At 38.8% G+C, this 21836-nt stretch overlaps 2 protein-coding genes across 9 annotated transcripts in view; both read right to left on the bottom strand.

The window, feature by feature from the left end:
• Positions 1-21836, bottom strand: part of sema4c (sema domain, immunoglobulin domain (Ig), transmembrane domain (TM) and short cytoplasmic domain, (semaphorin) 4C) — a 226463-nt gene that overhangs the window by 36636 nt on the left and 167991 nt on the right. For both annotated transcript variants that reach the window (XR_013300455.1, XM_077601836.1), the window contains exon 10: positions 9093-9174. The gene's annotated coding sequence lies outside the window, so the exon portion shown is untranslated. The remainder of the gene's footprint in view (positions 1-9092; positions 9175-21836) is intronic.
• arvcfb (ARVCF delta catenin family member b) overlaps positions 21585-21836 on the bottom strand; it is a 340912-nt gene continuing 340660 nt past the window's right edge. For all 7 annotated transcript variants that reach the window (XM_077601832.1, XM_077601828.1, XM_077601831.1 and 4 more), the window contains one exon: positions 21585-21597. The gene's annotated coding sequence lies outside the window, so the exon portion shown is untranslated. The remainder of the gene's footprint in view (positions 21598-21836) is intronic.

The following is a 21836-nucleotide window of genomic DNA, read 5'->3' as shown; positions in this document are numbered from 1 at the left end:
GTGACACCAAATACGTACATTATCCTTATCCTCCACAGGGGAGCTACGGCCCGTTGCGATCCTGCTTCCCTCCCATCCAGCGCCGCGTCGGGACCCCGGCGGCTCCGGCAACAGCGGTCTCATTTTTCTGCATGACTAATATGTCGGTGTGAGTTCACTCATGACTTGGGGCAACCCTGCACACTCAGGTAAATAATATTGTTGGTGTCAGGATTAGATATCGGGTGGCAAATCACAGGTATTTTTCTTATTACTGGGTTTCCCACCTCCCATCCCTGACCTACCACGTCTCTATCCAACCTATCTTCCTTCCTCTTATATTTGCTCATCACAATTCAATGTTTCCATTAGAGATTGCCATTTCAGCATATGGAAAAAGTTCTGTTTGGGAACGTGACATTTTCCTGCAAGTAAATTGGTATCCTCAGAGGAATAAATAAATTTAATTGAGAGCTGTAGTACTGACAGCGAGTTACTCTATCAAAGATTGAAAATCCAAAAGACTTGATAACCCCCTATGTGAAGACAGGGGAAGAAATCTGAGAAATGTTAAATGAAAATAAATTCTCACCTGTCAGTCAATGAGCCACGTATTAATTTTCCTCTCCCAAGCATATTTGCTCTATTTGCATACAACGATTTTCTAAACATCACAGAAGCATCCAGCCATCAAAATGTGTTGCATGTAAATGTCATTGAATTTCCAATTAAAGGATAACTTGTATTCACTTGCTATGCTAATTACCGCAAAATGAAGCAAAACATGAATGCCTTTCTTTGCAGACATCCCATTTCTACTTGATAAATGTCAAAGAAGAAATCCACTGGGACTGCTTGGTGCTGCAGTTACTGTCTTTCCGCAACCAAGCTTTTATGTTTCCCCCTGGAGAGGGTCCGGGGGCCTTCAAGGATTCCCTCCTTTCATCCGCACGGTGGCCGGCGCTCGCACGGACATTTCTCTCAGCCGCCCACCGCCTTGTCTATATCACGCTCGGCTGGTCAGGCGTGGCGGGCTTATAATTCTTTGATCACCTCTCTGATCTCCTCCATCATTGCCAGGGGCACCATCTGATTACAGATGAAATGGATCTGATTTGGGCTCTGACCACGGGCCAAACACCTGCTCAGACCTGACAAAGTGATAAAAAGGGATGTACACACGGGATAAAACCAGTGATGCTGACTGTCCCTATAAACGGACAACAGGCCATCTGTTTTTCTGGTGTGGAAGTACAAAGCGGATCTTTATTTACAACGTAGTACCACGTTGTGCGGCGATATTGTCAAATACTATCATGTCGTCACTGCAAACCTGAATTCATAACGGTGAATTTGATCAGTCAAGTTTCATTCACTGCTCATGTTTTTCACTTCTACCGAAGGCTATAACTGTCAATTACGCAATGTAATGTCATGACAGTACAACAAAGGCTTAAGTCTTGTCACACACCTTTTAAATCTCTGGCTGCCATTGACGGCGATAGACAATCTAGATGTCCATTTGAACTGGGGTGGGGTTAGGGGGGTTCTGGCAGCAAATGCGTATTAGAGTTTATGCTGGCAAACATCCCAGTTTAAATGGATTGGACGTCCGCAAATGGTAAAATAATGTAAATTCGCTGTAGAAGGATGATAAAAGTCACATGATTGGAGCTCTATCGTCAATGGCAGTGAAAGAGTTAATTAAACGAACTGGATTAGGCTATGTCCGCTCTGAAATTCTTATTGTTGTTTATTTATTTATTTAGTTACGCCAAATAGCACTTGTTTTGTGTTGGAAAACTGCAATATTTACATTGCAGTTCATGTAATAGAAATGTTAACTAAATTATGCAGCAGTGCCAAATCATTAATTGGATTTATCCACGGGGCTTAAATGAGCTCTGTGGGAAAAAGTGAGCGATTTGAAATGATTTTACTTTTCTAGATCCTGGAATTTAGAGAGAGCTATGATTAAGGAGGAAAAAAAAATATTAACATGAATTTTTAGGCTGTTTGCTTATGGTTGATTTTCATTAATATAGTATTTTTACATAAAGCGGTGTTAAGCGCTTTGTAAATTAAGCGTATTATCCGTCATAATAGAGTTTGATCCTGTGCTTCAAAACAAACGGTAAACCCAAAATTGTTGCTAATGTGGTTGTTATTTGGGTTTGTTTTTTTCTGAGCTGACCAGCGAAAATTACGCCAATGTGTGAAACTATTTTAGTCTGTTTATGCAGCGCTTTATAGCAACAGTTTCTAGCATAAAACCTCGGAACTGTGTGCAATAGAAGGCTACTCTGATTAGTGCACTGTATGCTCCCTGTCTAACACTTAAAAGCAGACAGGCAACATCAGCAATTAGCTTGCGAACATAAAGAGCCCCACATCTCCCCCTGGAGATTTCAAGAAACAGAAGAGAGTTAAGAGGAGACCAGATAATTGTCTTGAATTCCTCAGCGTGACAGGAACTCAAATCCAAGAGAATGTTAATGCCTCTCTGTGTCAGTCAGATGGGTAACAAGACGGATGTGTACTGACTTTATGAGACGATAATATGTCACAGTTAGGTGTTCGCTCTTTGGCACCACTCGGAACGGCCTCGAAAATCATTTAATGCAAGTTTAACAAACTTCAATCAATGGAAGGGATTCTTCTCCCCTAGTTTCAGTTTGAGTGAAGACATTTTAGTGTTCACGGACAGCTTTAATCAATGAATCTCATCTATTCTGCTGGAGGTCCATTTTCTCCGATCACTGCGGCAACTAATCTTACTCAGAGCATCTCCCAGGTCTCTCTGCTGGAAAGTGCTGATCAGGATCTTATTGAAAGCTCTCGCTTGTGCGCAGATTGAACAATATTGTTTTAAAAGTAAGCGCACCATCAAGCTGCCTCCCTTGTTAATATACAACTTGTAGGAAGCAAAATGCCACCTCAGCATGTGATTTGTGCAGAGTTCTCTATCATAAATTATTAGCCCTTATTACCTCAATAATCGCCTTGACACCCACTTGTCCCTTTTCAACGATTTTTACACACCACTGAAGCTGAACAGAAACACAAGACTGCAATTGTGAAGGGCTTGCGTAAAAAAACTTGACTTTACTCAGACATCCTAACTGTATATCGATTTAGTCAACATTAGTAGCTATAATACAATTCTCAGGAAGTCTATCGAAACGAATCGCCCCATGTTTCAAACTGATTAAGCATGTGTCTGCCACTGTCGCCCCTTTTCTCTGTTCGACCTTGTGTTTGACAGTCCGGCCACGTTGTTGATGTCTACACGTGAGTGCTGTGAGAGGAGGTAACACCCCTGCGCACTCAACCTGCCAGTACTGAGTGCAGGCCCCGGGGATGCTGGGTCTGAGAAGCGCTTTAGCCCGAACATCAATTTATCTGGACCATATGGTTAGATGAGCTTTTGCTCCAGTTGCAGGTCACTCAACTTATATGATGTAACGTTGCCATGTTTAGCTTATTGCACAAACACGTGCTTTATCAGAGAAAAGAGCCTCCATAGTTCCCCATGAGTTATGCGAGATGTTTATAAATTCCTAGATAGATATTGAATAAACTTCAAACGGTTCAAAATGTCCCAGTCCAATAAGCAGAAAACCTAAAAAGTCCTCACAAACTGTTTCATAAATTCCAGTTTTCCCAATATGTCGGTTCAGCCTGTTTCTCATACACCAAAGCACTAATAAAATAACTCCCTTACGGACAAGTTCAAACGCCTAAATAAAACAAAAAAATACACACAAAAGAACAATTCGCTACAGTGTATTTTAGCGCTCCCTGAATTGTTTTCTTAGCTGTATGCTTTATTGTAATGAGCTCTGAATTTTATGAACTGTTGTCTTGATGCCTGTAGTCATTGCTTCTATCTGGAACAACTGCTTAAATACAAAATGCACCCACATCACGTCTTCTCTGGCCGTCAGTCACTGTACAATCGGGCTAAGCGTACCCGCCTACTGTTTTCCCAAGGGAGATAATTATTCAGTAGTGCTCTTTTACTCTCACTCCAACCCTCCCTGTCCTCAACATCTCCCCAGCTTCTACTGTATATAGAAGCAGCATTTATTTCAGGAGAGTTCAGAAGATCACGTTGAGCCGGGAGCCCAGGAGCCCAGTAAGGTGCCATCGTGCAGAAAAGGTCTCAACTAGTAGACCCCCACGTAAGGGACCAAAACAATAAAACAAGAGCCTGGTGATGAATAGAAGAACGTAAAATTGGCCTGAAAAGGGAGTGAGGACCACCTATAGTGTTGTGTTTTTTAGTTTTAAAGCAATTTTTTTGCCTGTTGCTGTTTTCGGTTTGAATTTTTTATTTGTTTATTGCCTTGTTACGGATAGACAAATGCCATTTCTTCCAGCTGACATGACATAACATTTGAATTAGTTTTAAATGAGCTTTTCTACAAGCACAATGAGATTCTTGGGCTTAGTAAACATAAAATGGAATACTGTGTATGTCTAAAACAGATTTATGGTTGACCAATGGTGCCTTGCCATGCTGTCAGGTAACACACTCGGAGTAGGTCCTTTTCCAAATACTGTACACATACAATTGACCACTATGGGTATAATAATGTATTCTTATGCTCTGCATTCACACTGGCTGCTGCATTCCTGATGCGGCATCAAAACCAGCATACTTAACTGCACTATTCTAAATGCTTGCTGTATTAGCATTTAGATCCATGTGAAACGGTTTGTCTCAGAGGGTTCGTTTCAGTTTATATAACTTAGGGGTTCTTGCAGTATTAATGAGCATTAATGAGATTTCTATTTAAACAAAAATGCGGAGTCTTAAAACAGCCTTTTGAAAATAAAATAAAATGGAAAAACGCTAAAAAAAATGTATACAAAAGGATTCCAACAAAATGCTCACTTTTAAATCAGTGGTAATAAACTTCTACTGTATACTTTTTACCGAGTGTGCGGCCATAGGGCGAAATAGATTGTCTAATTCCAGTTTTGAGCTGGTTGAAAAAATGATCGGAACCCTGCTATAGGCATTCGTTTCATAATATTTAAATGTTTATAACTAAGCTTAGACATTAGTAATAAACATAACCTTTCATAATTTATGATTCACTTAACATTTTCTCCACGAATGCATCTACAGTAAATAATTTATTCCCAGATATATTATATAAGAGAAAGATGGTCATACTTATTGATGTGGTAGTTAAGTTCACAAACTCCCGCAACGTTAATGTTAGACACATGGTCATGATTACGAGATAATAAATTAAACTAAACATAAATTATATTCCTAAGCATTCCCAACTACTGCTTAATGGGTGATATTTTGCTGGGGAGAAAATACACTGGCATTAAAATATTTTTCACTAGGACGTGTCGGTTTATTTGCTCTGGATTTACATATTGCTGAAAATTATATCATTGTAAAAAAAAAAATCCAATTACTAGCACAGAGCTTGCGATCTCATAAACAAAACATAGGCAGAGATATATTGCAGCAATAATTCATAAATGTGTTATTTTATTGTGCTAATTTCAAAGCGGCAATTAAAATTACCTAAGGTCAGTGGTTCTTTGAGTCCAGAACATGATCTAAAGCTGTGGTTGTAAAGGGGAAGAAAAAAGATACTAACAATACAAAGAAGGTCAATTCAAAGAAAAAATTAAGTAGATGCTACTCAGCAGATGTTTTTTTTTAAATAAGAGCTACTGGGAGGCAATCAACATATATTGAAGCCTGTAGTCACCATAACACTGTTTTGTTTGGAAGGAAGATAGAGGAAAAGAATGAAGGCGAAGGGTCAAGGAAATCAGTCGCATGCTTTGATGTTTAACCCCAGTGTCATTAGAGCTTGATTGGGTCCATTAGAAAGGAAGGGCGATTTGTGGCAAGAGCCTCTCTCCTCTAAACTCACTTTAACCACTACCTGTGCTCTCGAACACAAAACGATCAATAGCAATATGGAGTGCCTGAGATAGACGGGCAAATATGAGGGAAACGTGTTGCAGGTTTACGGGAAGATAAGCTGGGATCAATCGAGAGACAAGGACTTCTGCTACTGGGGGGGAAGAAAAAAAAGAAAAGGGTATGGCGGAATCCCAGACAACCAGTGTATGCTTGCATACATAATCAAACAAAGGGGTTTGCCAGAGGAATTTGGTTGGCATCAATTGAGTATCTTCCTCCAAGGTGCATTATTAATGTATGCTTCTGATCAAGTCATATCGCAGTACCAACTTCCCCAATTCCTCGACTGGGAAATACATACCTGTCAACCTCTGCCGATAACTGCCCTTATTAATGATTATGATTCCCCTTACAAACCCCCAAAAAACCTTACAAACACCGTACGACTCGTACGGTGTTTGTAAGGTTTTTTGGGGGTTTGTAAGGGGAATCATAATCATTTATAAGGGCAGTTATCGGCAGAGGTTGACAGGTATGCAAAAGGCACATTGGCTTTCGATTGATAACATCTGACAATCATCGGCAGAAAAGCAAGCTCATTCAATAAGTCACTAAGGTCGGTTTTGTGTGGGTTGGCCAAATTTGGAAAACAGCAGCACAGCAGAATCCCTCATTCACATGCAGCGCGTCGTATTCACATTTCACGTGGAGGCATCTCCATTTTGGGGGCAATCTGTGCATAACTGAAGCATTGGCAAACGCCAACATAAATAATCACCCTCATTAAAACAGCTGGTGATAACCACTAGCGACTTGAATAGTGTATATTTCTGCGCCTCTCATTACCGGTTACATAGCCTCAATCCAAATCGTTGCTGTATAACTCTTGTCCATAGTCGACTGGGGTAGGAAACAGACAAACCTATTGGACCTTGGTGCATCACAATCAACCAGAATTTTCACACCAAATGCTTTAGTGCAGTTATAGACCAGTGCGCCAAGACTTTGGAAAACCCTAATCAGGAAAAACGCTATAGAAGGTTTTTAATAATTGAAAGCAACAAAGTGTTGTATTCCGTGTGTCTACAAGGTTGTGTCATAGTGTTGGCTTGTAACAAGATGTGTGAAAGGTTGCCCCTGTTAAGTGAAACATTTAATCTGCTTCTACCTGACAAGTGTCAGCCTGTTGTGATGTATATAACATCCACCATCTTTCCTGCATTCCCTTCACCCTCCATTTCCTTCCTTATCTCATTTGCCTGTCAGAGCCCCCTCCCTTCTACCCTTTTCTCTCCCCGTCCAAGCTTGTTTTTCTCACTCAAACTCCAGGATGGCATCCCGTCAGAGAAAACCCGGACAACCAATATCCTCACAAACTGTGACAGACAGAAAGACAGATGCGCAATTATTAGAGTCAATGTCGGATAAGCGCGTTGGGCTTTGGAGAGAGGGGGCAAACAGACCAAGTTTGAATAAAAATATGGATTGCCGAGTCATAACCCGAAGCTGTTTTTCTCCCCTCACGCGTCCACAATCTGCATTGGATGCACACCGTTTGTTCTTCAAGTGCGCCTTTACGAATGCAATTAAACACACCCTCAGTTTGCGTGTGGCCCTCAGCATTTTGCGGCTGGATAAAAATGACTTTTTTATTTGGAGTAACTTTACTTAAGTCCACAATATATCCAGGGTGCCCCATCAACCTGACAACGGATTGTAAATAAGAGAGCCATTCATCACAAATATTACACATACACACAACCCTATCTCCGAGCATCCAGTATGCCGCTATGACAAGGACATAGGTTTGGCGTCAGCATTGAAGGGGAATTGGGACTCGTAAATAATAAACAGACTCTCGCTTCTGTGGCTTGTGCCTATTTTATGGTTTAAACTGCCACTGGCTCTCCAATGCACTCAATCAATAAGTAAAAAAACCAAACAAAACCCTACATGTTTTTGTTCCCATACATGCTGTACAGAAGGTATATGAATTCCACTAGGATAAATGATTAATTATTGAGGAATATCATAAAAGTGTAATGGAATCTATATTCAGAGGATGTAAGCCTGAGATTTCATTTTGCGTCAAACAGTTGGTGTTACGACTTGGTTTTGAAATAGTAATAGACTTGCGAGTCCTACTTGGTGGGGAAAACTGCTAATCACTTGAGAATTTGCACATTTTTTTATTGTAAAATGGGGTGTTGGACTAAATATGTCCTATTCCATTTGATCATTATACTTACGAAAGCATTTTGTGGGACAAAAAAATGTGTGGTTAACGCGCCTGTCTCACATTCATTTACATGTATGTAATTTTAATTTTAATACTCGATTTTGCAATTATGACGGTCCTAGTTTAACTAATGAAATATATTGGTATCGGCAATATGTGTATTGACTTGGTATCAGATAGATAACAAAATATGTTGTATTAGAGTACTAGTGAATGTGACTATAAATATGAAAATGTACTTTAAGATATGAATCATCATCATACAGGTCACGTTCTTCTCCCAACGGGAGTTGGAAAATATGTTGCTGATTTGCACTGTAGCCCACTGAGGATGTCATATTTTGTGGCAATGACCTAGCAAGACTGAATTAGTGACTTTTCCATCACATTTGCAAAAGGCAAGGCAGAAGTCCAAATATTGTTTTCCCATTTTTCCATTTTCTGCCACTATTTCAACTTCACCTATATTTTTGTGTTCAATTTCCCACATACGCAAACACACACACACACGGCAATGCAGCCAAGCACAAGCACACCCACACAAAAGCTTCAGCATTTTTCTAAACGAAATGTTTTCAGTTCTGACATCCAATATCTTAGCTCACCTCATTTTTCCACTCTCTGTCTTGCTCCTTGTCTTTTTGTTTGCGTCTTTCTTATCTACCGGCTTATACCCCGCTCTTTACTTTCTCTTTGTCTCACATCAAAATGATTTCTTTACGGGCGTACCTGAAAATTGCCTGTAATATCCAGGTCCTGTTTTGACAAGGACCACCCTCCCCCATTGCAGGATGGATTTCCTTTCCATCTGCATATTGACTTTCATATTTCTCTTCATTTTTGGCTCATTTTACATTTACTCTGCCTCTCTTTCTCTAGTTTTCACATGGACTCCTTAGCAACACATCTCTTCATATATATATAGCTATATTTTTTTGCTTCACCCTTTATCTGTTTGCATTTTCTTACTTGTTTATCTTCTCCTCAGAGCGTCTGTCAGCTTTCGTCGTAAGCATCCAAAGGGGAGACTGAGATGCTGGGTCACATTTGACTAAAAAAGAGAACACAAACAAAAGGGCAGTGAGGAAAATTCTGCTTTAATCATTTATTTCCCGTCCACTGTTGCAGTGTGATAGGCTCTCCCAGAACCAAGAATGGCAAGCAGTATAGAAAATGGCAGTCTGGGGGTTGAGAAAAGTTTCATGCACACACACACACACACTCAACTACACAGCAGCTTCAGCCCCTAAGGCTGAACTCCAGTGGATCCCAATGTTCACACTGCAGATCGGGTTTTGAAAGTGCACGTGTGCTCGTGAGCAAACACCAGGATCAGCATCATGCCAACATCAATGGCTTAGGAGACACAAAGTAAACCCCAAAGGCCTTGCAGATGCTGTCAGTAACATATGGGCAGGCTTGGGTTACACAAAGGCAGGCAGCAAACAAAGAAGGAACCAAAACCTCTGACACCGTCATACTTCAGTCATTGGTGTCAATAAACAAAGCCTCCAAAAGTTCGGCTTCGTGGCATTGTGCTATATTGACTCCAAAACAAGGTGCTATTGATAGAATGTCGTGATTAAACCTCTGATATATGGATTTAAAAAGATAATGATGCTATTTCAAAAGATATTTGCAATGTAAAGAGGACTTTTTTTCATTTGTTGAAAAAGCCATAAGACTTAACCTGACACTAGTGAGCTAAGATTCAAACTTTGAGACTTATCTTCTGGAGCTCTGTATCTGCTATTTTTCGGAAAAATAAAGACAATATTTCAAAGATTTCTGCAAATTACAATTGGGTATGTTCCCACTGAAGGCTATTTAAAAAAAATCTTAACCGGAGAAGACTCGCCGCAATATTTTACTCGAAGAAAGATGGGCCTAAAACCTATTGAGTAACTGGAGAAGAAATGATGATATGACTAGGTACATCACGTCCTGTGGCACATGAATTTTTAAAAAAGAGCTTCTTTCGTGTTCTTTTGATATACATTAATATTGAAAGATCTGAAAAACCTTCTGAAAGCGTAGAATCTTTTATTGTGATGTGTGAGTGTTCTCTCTCAAATTCTGGCATTTCCATTACCGGTATTCCATTGTGAAATAGTGTTTCAGAGACTTACAAAAGGATGATGGAAATGCAGCTTCTGAATTATACAGTTGCTCTTATCAAAATGCACCCGTACTATATTGCTTAAACTTATATGCATAGACTGGTACGCAAACATCACATGACAGAACGCCAATATACTGCCAACCACTGATGTAATTTGTTCAGAAAAGTCATTTGAACCTAAGCTTCCCACTGCCTATTAAACGAAACCCCAGCCACCAAAATACTGCAAGGTTCTGCATAAGTTTGTACACTCACATTTAAAATATGCATACACCCATATGCAGATGAACTAATGCAAATACTGGGCTTGAAGCAATTCCATGTCAGGGAAGAGGACCACAAAAAAAAGAAACAAATTGGGCTGAAAGGCAGTATAGCTATTAAAAAACCGAACAAAACAGGGTTGGAATAACATAAAAAAAACCTCGCACTCACAGTGACACACATCCAGCTTGGTCTGGTTGACAGTCAGCGCCGTGAGGGACGATGTGGCAAGCGGCCAGCGGCTTGTGAATCAGCAGTGACTAACGGTTGAAACCTGCGCTTTCAGGGCTAAATTATGTGTGCTTGCAGGTGGGGGAGGACATGCTTTCATGTGCGTCAGCATGCAAAGTGTACATTTCAAACCACGTCTGGTAATCTGCGAAGCCAGAATGCTAAAAACGACAGCAGCCTTGCTCATCTGGCTCACTTGCGACAACGAAGACCTTTAATTGCATCGCGCCTAATTTGATATTGTCAGAGCTGACAGCACTCTGACGGGTCGAGTGAAAACAGAGCAACTATGTAACCATCACGTCCTCCAATGAGCCCCGACAGGAAGCCCAAACCTGCGTTCAGTTTGATCTCTCCGCAAGACGATGCAATGGGATGCTAATCGGATGCAGTGGCCTGAGATTTGAGCGCCTGCCAAAGTATACGTCTGCGGGTATGGTACCCACACGTCACCGCACGTGCGTAAGCTAGTAATGACAACTGGGATATGTGATTAGCCTGGAAGAGGCATGTGGCAATAAAGGTCCGACAAAATGACATGCCAGTAGCACTCTCTGAAAAGCTTCCTCCCTCTTTGATGAGCATCTGGCCAAGGACAACGTGTACTCCCACCTCTCCGCCAAAATTGTACTGGCCTGAGCCTTTACAGTCTTTGTCCTCTGGAGTGATTTAGTCAGAAACTTTGACCCCTTTAAGTGCGGCTCATTATAGCCGGTGATGATTTACAGGCCAAAATTGAGGTGGTGGTCATTTGCTCAGGCCATAACCGGCCGGCGCCGCAGTCCGGCAAAGTCAATCCCCACTGAGATTCCTCATGAGAGTCGTCAATCCATACTCATGTAATGAATCGATTAGTCAGTGTAGCGTGGCATGACCGGGAATAAGCTGATGGTGACAAATGTGTGTTTCTATGCGTATGAATACTGCCACTGCGCCACTATTGATAAAGATGGTGTCTTTGAGTTTACCCTATTTTTTCCAATGATGATTCCACTCCTGAAAAACTAAAACTGCACGTTTCAAAGCATTCACTGATAAATATATCATTTCTATGGAGAATTTGTGCAGATCTGTTTGCTATTTTGATGAATGCCCTTACATTAGAATGACCACAAGAAAACACACACTTGGTCAGCTTGAACTTTGATGCTATCAAAGACCCTTGCATTAGTCAGCCAGGACAAAGTGACCAGAATTTTATTTTTTAGCTAAGGGAAAGAAGAGCAGTTTCGATCAAAATCAAGAGGTACTTTAATTTTTATTATTATTACTATTACTCCTGGGTTATTTGCAATTGGTTATTTCCGAGAGTTATTTTTAATTGGTTGGCATAAAAAACAATTTACCAGAAAAAAGACATTTCAAACTAAACAGTTATTTTGTGCTCCATTGACTGTTGTTATGGTCTCCTTGAATAACGTTAATGAAATGTTTCACTATGTAAACTTCATTAAATAAGCATGAAATGTGTAATGAATAGTAATGATTTCCCAAGTAAAGCATTTTAGCATTTTTTCCCCAATTTTACACATCCGGTTATGTTACTGATTTAATCACTCATGTTAAAATTTGTCTTTCCACTTCCTATCATTGGAAATGACCAGGCAGCAGTCATTAGCGTTTCCCCCTCACCATAATGTCCTTTTTCCCCAACTAAACAAAAGAGGCCCTCCAGCTGAAATAGCAAATTTTGACCCTATACTGTATAGTTGGATGATAAGTAAGTGTTTTTAAGTGCTTTAATAAGTAATAATGTTAATCCTGAACGTTGAATAAATCCATTCATTCTCTAATAATATTTACATATACATAATGTGAAGGATGTGAATCATACAAATCCCATGCTGTATATACAGTAATTTTATTATTCCTAATGCCCTATGTCACAGGTGTCAAAGTGGTGGCCCCGGGGCCAAATCTGGCCCACCACATCATTTTGTGTGGCCCGGAAAAGTAAATCATGAGTGCCGACTTTCTAATTTAGGATCAAATTCAAATGAAGATTATAGATGTATATTATATTTCCTGATTTTCCCCTTTTTAAATCAATAATTGCATTTTTTATCCATTTTTTTATTTTGGTGTTTTTAGGTCAAAAAGCATTTTGTAAAATCTAAAAATAAATATATAAAAATATTTTCGGTTTTCCACTTTAATATTGAATATATTTAAAAAAGTTTCCATTTGAAATGAAAAACAAATGATTATTAGATGTTTTCCTTTACTGAGAAAAAAAAGTTCAAATAAACAGTTTTAGATCTATAAAAAAGCCTGGGTTAGGGTTAGCCTGAATATTTAGGGCTTTTGATATTCTTATAATCCAATTTAAAAAAAAAAATCGAAATATTATATCTAAAATAGTCCAGCCCACATGAAATTGAGTTGATGTTAATGCGGCCCGCGAACCAACCCGAGTTTGACACCCTTGCCCTATGTAGAATTGCAACTTGACAGACTTATGAACCTAAGTAGAGATAAAAAAATATTCATATAGTACATAACAGGGTTGTTTTCCCCTTACAAATTCACTTCATTTTCTGCATGATCTAGTTGAACTTTGCATTGCAAGCCAGAATCTCTTAAGTGTCAACTTGCTATAAAATAGAAATGTTAAAAATGATAAATGTATCGAGCCAGTTCCTAGCACCAAAACACCTGGCAGACGTTTAGTAACACAGGGGCTTTAGTTAAAATTATATTGATGAGTCTTCTACAGTATTGGCCACATGCTTTTAGTGTTAGAAAAGAATAGATTTATAGTCTTGGAACTTTACAACTTAGGCTGGCTGCCATGGTGACAGCATTGGGGTTGTAAAAAACATGTCACGAACTTTGTCCAGACTAAATAAACTGCAACTTCATACCCGTCTGCTTCCAGGAAAAAAACACGAGCCTGCCACAGGGATGATATTCGATGATGTCTGACGTAAACAGGGTCACATATTTTATATTTGTATGAGAACTTTAGAGTTTTCCGATGTGAGCAGGTACAGTATCTGCAGAAACGGCCATTTTGTCCCAGCATAACTACGCACATAATCAGATCAATGGATCATGAGACAAAAAGGAGTCATATCCTCGAGGATTATTCTTGTTACATCCACGTGGAGCCAGATTTTATGCACGCAAAGATGTTTGTCCACACGAGAAGAAGTTCAGCCCTCTCAGCCCGCTGCAACTAAACCAAAGATAAAGAAAGACACAAAAGAGTCTAATACTCAATTATTTATGTCGACGCAAATAAAATAGCTTCTCGCGCAATGATTATTTTAGCAAAGAGTGGGTGTTTAGAAAGACGGAAAGAAAAACATCCACGGAGCAGCTCGGGTTATTTATATTAATGAACTCTGACAACAAATAGGCTCACATTGAGACCCCCCCCGACACCCCCTCCATCTTGACTCTCCTCCTCAGTTCCTTGTGAAATGACACTTCCTAGACTGACACAGTGGAGGAGGGGTGCCAAACCCAGCTTTGTTGTAGGCCACATGTTCGTTCGTCATGGTTCTCCTTAGGGGGGCATTATGTCTGCTCACCTGATTAATGTGACTAATTGATATCTAATCTGTAAGCAAATGACTTGGCAACTATTTTGATAGTTAATTATTTTTTAAAGACATTGTTGACCCTAAAAATTGCCCAGAATTTTTTGTGTGCCTTTTTATTTTCTTTTTCAAAAATGTTACATTTATTTATTTAGGGGAAAATAGGAGGAAAACAGAAATGATGCCTTAATATGTTTTGTTTTAAAATTTTAAATAGTAAATATTACTTTTTGTATTCTCCCTTGTTTATGTGTTTTGAATAGAGAAAAACAGTAAATATTGCCTTTTTTTGCAGTAAATTGTAATTTTTTTAAATGTTCATCTATTCAACTAAACTATGCGGTAGAGCACATGTGTCAAAGTGGCGGCCCGGGGGCCAAATCTGGCCCGCCGCATCATTTTGTGTGGCCCGGGAGAGTAAATCATGACTGCCGACTTTCTGTTTTATGATCAAATTAAAATGAAGAGTATAGATGCATATTAAATTTCCTGATTTTCCCCCTTTTAAATCAATAATTGTAATTTTTTAATCCATTTTTCTGTGTTTTTAGTTCAAAAATCATTTAGTAAAATCTGAAAATATATTAAAAAAGTGAAAATTAACATTGTTTTGGATCTATAAAAAACTGAATATTCAGGGATTTTAATCCATTTATAAAAAAATATCTAAATATTATATCTAAAATGGTCCGGCCCACATGAAATCGAGTTGACGTTAACGCGGCCCACGAACCAACCCGAGTCTGACACCCCTGCGGTAGAGGGTAGGAAGTCTGGAAACACACACACACACACACACACACACACACACACACACAATCCAACATGGCCAGGAGACAACATGTCAGTGATCTGTCTGTGTGTAACAGTGCAGAGCAAGCGAAAATGTATGTGTGTTTCTAGGAAGCAGAATAGAGGAAGGCTGGACCGACTGGAAGGTTGGCCTGCACACATGCACTAAGAAGCACTAAGGAACATGGCCCCGGCTCATTTATTCCCACTGACAGCAGAGGAGAGCGATGGATCTCTACAAGATGAGCCTGAGGGAGGATGACAGTTGTGTATGTGTGCCTGCTTCAACTGTACCTCTACAAGTGAGCATAAGTGTGTCTTTTAGGTTTTAAGTGATAGTATCGCGAAAAGGACAGTACGCTCGCTTTGTAGAGGTCAATCTGCCACATTAAAGCTTGACCCTGGAAACAGTCGCCAAGTGGCCCTGAGCGATCTCGCCCACACTTGATAATTCACTGCGAAAAGCCCCTATGTGCAACAGAGACTTTTTTGTTTGGAAGCAGGTGCTCGCCCTGAAAACAGCACTTTATTAAAACCATACAAGGGGCTGATTTTTCACAATGTGTGATGGCAAGCTCTGGTGATGTGATGAACTCCAATCAGGATGTGTTAGCTGAAACTGCGCAGCGACTCTTATTTTTCCAACGAGACCGTAAAAAAACCCTAAAAGTATGCAAATCACTTAAAAGTATAAAACATGAAATTGGCAGCTGATAACCAAACTTGCAAGTTATAATTAAGGTATGAAGTGCAGTTAGAAAGGAAGATTTGGTGAACAAAGGCAAAATATCTGACTGAGATCAGCGTGAGGACTGATTGATTCAACTTTTCTGTATATATTTAAAAAATATTGAATTGAAAAGTCTATGTTCCCATTTATCTTTATTATACTAAATCTGTATTATTGAGCAGAAGTAAAATATGGTGTATTTTTCATAGTAGTAGCAGGAATGTATAATTAAAAAAAGCTATATCGTGATTTTTTTGTTTAAAAAGAAAATATGATAAACATACAGAATGTGAAGAAAAGTACCAAACACACTCCTTTCTTTAAAAAAACGTGACAAAAATAATTTTAAAAAATGAAAATATGACAATTTGTGCGTGCAGCAAACTAACAAACAGAACTATGGCTTAAAAAATATACTAAATATACTACTACTTTAAAATGAGAATCAATGCCAACTCTAATTTATTCATGTAAAGTAGAAGACATTTATAGGATCATTTGTTGAACTTAGTTTATTGGATTGTACTTGGTTTATACTAATTTAGCTAGAACTATTTATGGTCACAATGGCTCACGGGTTTGAACTCTCACTGCAACTATACTAAAGCAATATCACACTGACTGACATCTTGAAGTGCTTTAGTGATAAGCAAAGTGCTACTTGCATAGCTTCTGACAACTTTCCATGCAGCGAGCAATCATACATTCGGACTCCTTTCATAACTGTTAGCCTAATATTCTTATTCACTGACATCACTCAAGGCATTTTGGATGTCGGAAATGAGGGCAATGAGGAAAGTTGTGCTCATGAATAGACCCATTTGATTAATTGTTGAGCTCTCTGTGATGAATTAATAAAAAAAAATGACGCCATTATTATGGATTCAAGTACGATTTTTTTGTGTGTGTCTTATTAACAGTGTCCTCTGGCCATTCTAAAGAAAGCGTGGCTGCCAAATGCAAGACACATGACATCCCGTGACGCTTCTTGTTCAATTACATATAACTGTGGGGCTTGACTACTCCATGGCAATTTGAGGCTGAAAACTGATAAGGACATTGCCATGTGAGGCAACAAAGTACAGTACGTTCCTCCTATTTGTAGCTTCAATATAACGTCTCAGTTAGAAAAGGGTTGAATTATAAATTAACAACAATACAGACGCTCCCCCTACTTACGAACGAGTTAGGTTCCGAGCGATTGTTCATAAGTTGAATTTGTTCGTAAGTTGCTCAGTGCTATATTTTGTATTATAATTTATGTTTAAGGCCTATATAAGTATATTGAAGGTTTATATAAGTGCATTTGTATGTTTAAGGCTTGTATAAGTAACATGCATTGGTTTGTACTGAAAAAAACATTTAATAACATGGAGAATACATACAGTACTGTATACATACATTAGAGAGAGAGAGAGAGATTTACTAGAAACTGGCCGAAAGAAGCTATCTAATGACGATTGCAGTTTTCTTTTTTTCATCATAAATGATGCGGTAGCACTGTATGGCATCATTCAATTGATTTGCAAACTTTGTGCAACGTTCCAATATTTGGGTCCTGCTGCTCGATCTTTATTTATAAATGGTACTGACGGTCGAACGATTCAAGTTATATGCCCGTGCAACGCTCACCACTTTCTCACGCGCATCAAGCTTCGTTATTATTGCCACTCATTTCAAATGAAATGGCTTGCCTCTTCCTTGCACCTCCCTCAATAGAAGCCTTTCGCTTTTCACTAACCATATTGAATAATGAATACACGAGATATTTAATGATAAAAATGAAAAAGGTTCTTTGCGCACTGGAGATACGTTCACGCACTTCCGCACTGCAACGAACTGGGCAGAGGAAGGTAGATGCTGGGTGAGCTGAGCTCTCACAGCGCCAGGCGTCCGTATTAGCGGCGGAAAGAAGCACTACTCGGAAAAAGGCGCGCAATACAAAATCGAACTTACGAACATTTTTCGACATAAACGCAATTTGCAGACATGTTCGTATGTACCGTTGTTCGTAACTCGAATGTTCGTAAGGAGGGGAGCGTCTGTATTAGAAAAAAATATATCTATTGTGTCTGATTATTTCTTTTGTCGTAGTTCTCTATGCTGGGAAATGTGAGTCTGGTCCAAGAAAAAAAAATACACAAAAGTCTAGTGACTCCGAGAAATAAATAATAGGCTTACTTGTATTACTTGTGCAGCGTCACATCATGTGAGTCCCAGCACATTGCAAAGTGTTTTATGTTTATAAGTTTGTGTTGTTATGTTGCTATGTGTACTACCAACGGTCACATCAACTTTCCAAAATATTGCATACCAATATAATTGATAACTGATACACTGCGCTTGTTTGATCATTATTTTTGATGGATGCAACTCACATCTCGGCAAAATCTACGAGTCCTTTTTTTTTTTACAAAATGAATTACAATTCCACCAAACCAAAGTTGTTTTTGTCGTATTTCTACTTGGTTTAGATGGCAACGTAAAGTTGGAAAGGAAACAAACCCAAATAATCTGACATTTTGTACGATATGAGTTACGCAAGTGGAACCTTCCAAAACATTTTTCCTCCAGATTTTTGAGTTTTCTCATGATTCCATGATTAATGACATACATATGCTAATAGGAGTAATGGCTCGTCAAAAATCAGCATGAACACACAACACCCTATTCTGCAACACAACAAACTTAATAAGGAACAATGACTATCTTGTCAACACAACAGGCCTGTTGCTATGCTAAACCGTGTCAGGACATTAAAATGATATGCTTGACTGTTGATCACGGTGTTACAATGTAAGCCCATCCAAAAAGCCAAATTTTCCCCGCCTCGCGGTTTATCCTTGTCAGAGTGGAAAAATCTTACTAAAATGTGACAAGCAATAAAAAAAAATAAAAAAAATTCAAATCTTCAAGCTGGGCTGTCAGCTTTCACCGCAGATTTATTATTATATTTTCTTAATAGGCTCCAATAGCTGCTGTCAAACGTGACTGAACAGTACTCTGAATCACAGGCACAGATGGCTACATATATCAGCTTTACGGAATTGTACTGTATTATCAAGACATATTAATAATGAAATATTTATTGCATGCAGCTTTATGTGATTGTCGAAACTCCAATTGCTTTCACACTAGAAAAATTCAAGAAGTAAAAGTAGGACATTTTGTTGACGCATTCGGAAAGAATAGGTAGGTATGAATCTCCAATTTGGTCTTTTGCACTAAGTTTTTAATGTATCTTATTTTCCTTGTATTTTTATCCCTCCTTTTACAGTGTGTTGTTCAAGCCATTTAATGAATGCTATTTTTCTGTCGATGCTTCCATTTACATACTGTTTTTCAGTTTTCCTCGGTTTCTTGCTGAGAAGATTCATACCTCCCCAATGGGAAATAAAAAAAATACAGTATCCATCATTGTGAAAATACTGTTTAGGGTGTCGTTTGCTTTATTTCCACTTGTATGCTTGCTGAGTCTTTTACACAATAGAGAAACACGGTGAACTCGCTCATAGAAATCATCCAATCGGGTGGCTCTTTTCATTCTTCAGCGTATTTAAATGAGCTCGTCACTAGTAGACATCTAATCGATTTAAATGTTGAATGAACGAATGTTTACTTCTATCGTCTTCATAAACTCAAGATGCAGTTTTGGTGACACTTTTGATGTTGGCTTGATTCATTGATACTGTTGTAAATCTGCATTTCAAGATTTCTTGATCACATCAGAGACTTTTTAATTGAATTTGGATGTATGTTTAGTCATTTAGTAGGTAACGTGTTTGCTGTTGTTTGCATGCAAGTTTTGAGGTAGATTCCTTATGGTCCACTATTAGGAAGGATTTTACTCATTTGCAGATTGTGACGATTTGCAGCAGGCTGCTGTAAAAACTAGTGCTTCAAATGAATATGACAGCTATTATGCTGAATTAAACATGAAAAAGGAAAAGCAACGTGCTTCTGTGGAATGGAAATTAATCACTTAATCTCCCTCTCTTTAAAAGTAACCAAATAGGTCTGTCTCTATGTTGTTTTTAATTTAACTTAATGGTTTAGGTGGTGGCGGTGCTCCAAAAAGGGTTCTTTTATTTATATATTTGTTTGTTTGAGGAATATCAGTGCTAGAAAACTATCAAGAGAAGCAAACTCATAAAATCCTTTATAAACACACATCTCCCAAAAAGTATCCCAAATCTCTGTGGCCATGTAAAGCCAAATTCCAGTACCACCCTTCCCTTTGGGTTAGACTTTCTAAAAAGGACCCAGCATTAGAGCCAGAGTGTAATTTATCTTTTCCACGGATATAAATAGCGCAAAAGAGGTTAAACGCAAAAAAGACTAGTATTTATTGAAATAAATGAGAAGGATCAGTGAAGTTATTGACCAAAATTGTTTTAAGTTAACGTTTGCATCTGAAGGAAACAGCTGGTCAACCTTTGTGTCCAAAAGGCAAATAAATCATCATCATAGACTATAACAGCATGCAATTTATACCTAATCGGTTTGTGCGCAGCTGTGTGAAGTTGCATATCCAATAGGATGACAATGTTTGGGAACAGTTTGTATCGATGTTCCATTTTTCTGTGGAACATTTATCACTTAGAAATACAGGTAGAAACACACTATTTACCTTGACGGAGACACAAAGACATTAGTTGTACCCACACGCGCTAATTCCCATTCCCATTGAAGCCAGACAAAAAACAGTCATACCGGCTCAGTGAAACAAAGGCAGAGGCACGCACAGACACAAAGCGAATGCATACAAATTAAAGTGGAAAAAAATCATGACAGACAGCGTGGACCTGGCAGAACACACAGCATAGTCACAGTCAGTTGTACAACGTTCAAGTGGACCAACAGATAACAATTCAACCGTCGTGAAGCCTAAACCTGAAGCAATACTCCACAGTGAAAGCAGCTTACAAATGGACAATGTTGATTCTGCATAATACATGAGGCGGTCAATCGCAGCGCACAGCAGATGGAGAACAACACGATTGCACATGCAGCAGAAGCTAAAGACAAATTACACACATGGACTCACAGGTATGAGCTCAGGTACTCGCAGACAGAAAAAAAGGGGACATATATGACGCGATATTTGCCCACGAATTAAAACGGTTCTCAAGTGTCTTGATAAAAAGTCTGATTTTTATCCGCCTATAAAAACAAGCTGAAAGAAGGCTACAAACTTCTCATCTGCGTGGCCGCTTTCGTAAAAAAATGACGACTTTTGACCGCTTTTTACCCGCTTTTGTATTCGAATTCACTACTCAGGAATATACAAAGAAAGACACAGCTCCACTCGTTATCCATCAACGTGTCAGGGGATCGCTTGGTGTAGAAAACTGCAAATAACTCACAAACAACCATGTCTCCCTCGTAGACACACACATACGCCGCAGCTAAGTGAATTTCAAAATCAATTAATTAAAACGCAAGGCCATCTCCTGAGGGAGTGAAACACAAATTGTTTGAGAAATCTAACCCTGGTACACAAATCAAAGATGCCGTGCTTTAAAAATATGAAAAAGTGGATGAATACAGAGTGGTGGATTCCTGGCCGGTTATTCGTCTGAAAAAGGAACCAATTTAAATCATTTATAATTTAATTTGGTAAGATTTGGCCTTTTACTCATAATAATAGTATTTTTTGCATCAAGAGGGGCAGATATGATCAGTAAAGACATTGTGAGATGGCTTTAAATGCATTTAATGGAACCCCCTCCCTTTCCCCCATTTTTTTTCTAACTGTCTCTTCTGATTATTTTCAGGCTTTTTTTAAGCAGAGTGATATTGATTATTTGACACAAACAGCCTGAAAGAAGGTGTGTGTGTGTGTGTGTGTGTGTGTGTGTTTGTGGTTTCATGCATTTTACTGCATCTTGTCTGCATGGTTTCAGGCTAAAAATTATAATACAGAATCTCGACTTTCCTCCCTGGTCTTTTACATAAAATGGAATAAGCAAAAAAACATTCAATGGAATACTATCCTGTCAGGTGTGCAATGTTGGGATGTAATGGTT

This window comes from Stigmatopora argus, chromosome 5, assembly GCF_051989625.1.
Source record: "Stigmatopora argus isolate UIUO_Sarg chromosome 5, RoL_Sarg_1.0, whole genome shotgun sequence".
NCBI classification, from domain to species: domain Eukaryota; kingdom Metazoa; phylum Chordata; class Actinopteri; order Syngnathiformes; family Syngnathidae; genus Stigmatopora; species Stigmatopora argus.
This window is presented reverse-complemented; position numbering and strand designations above follow the sequence as displayed.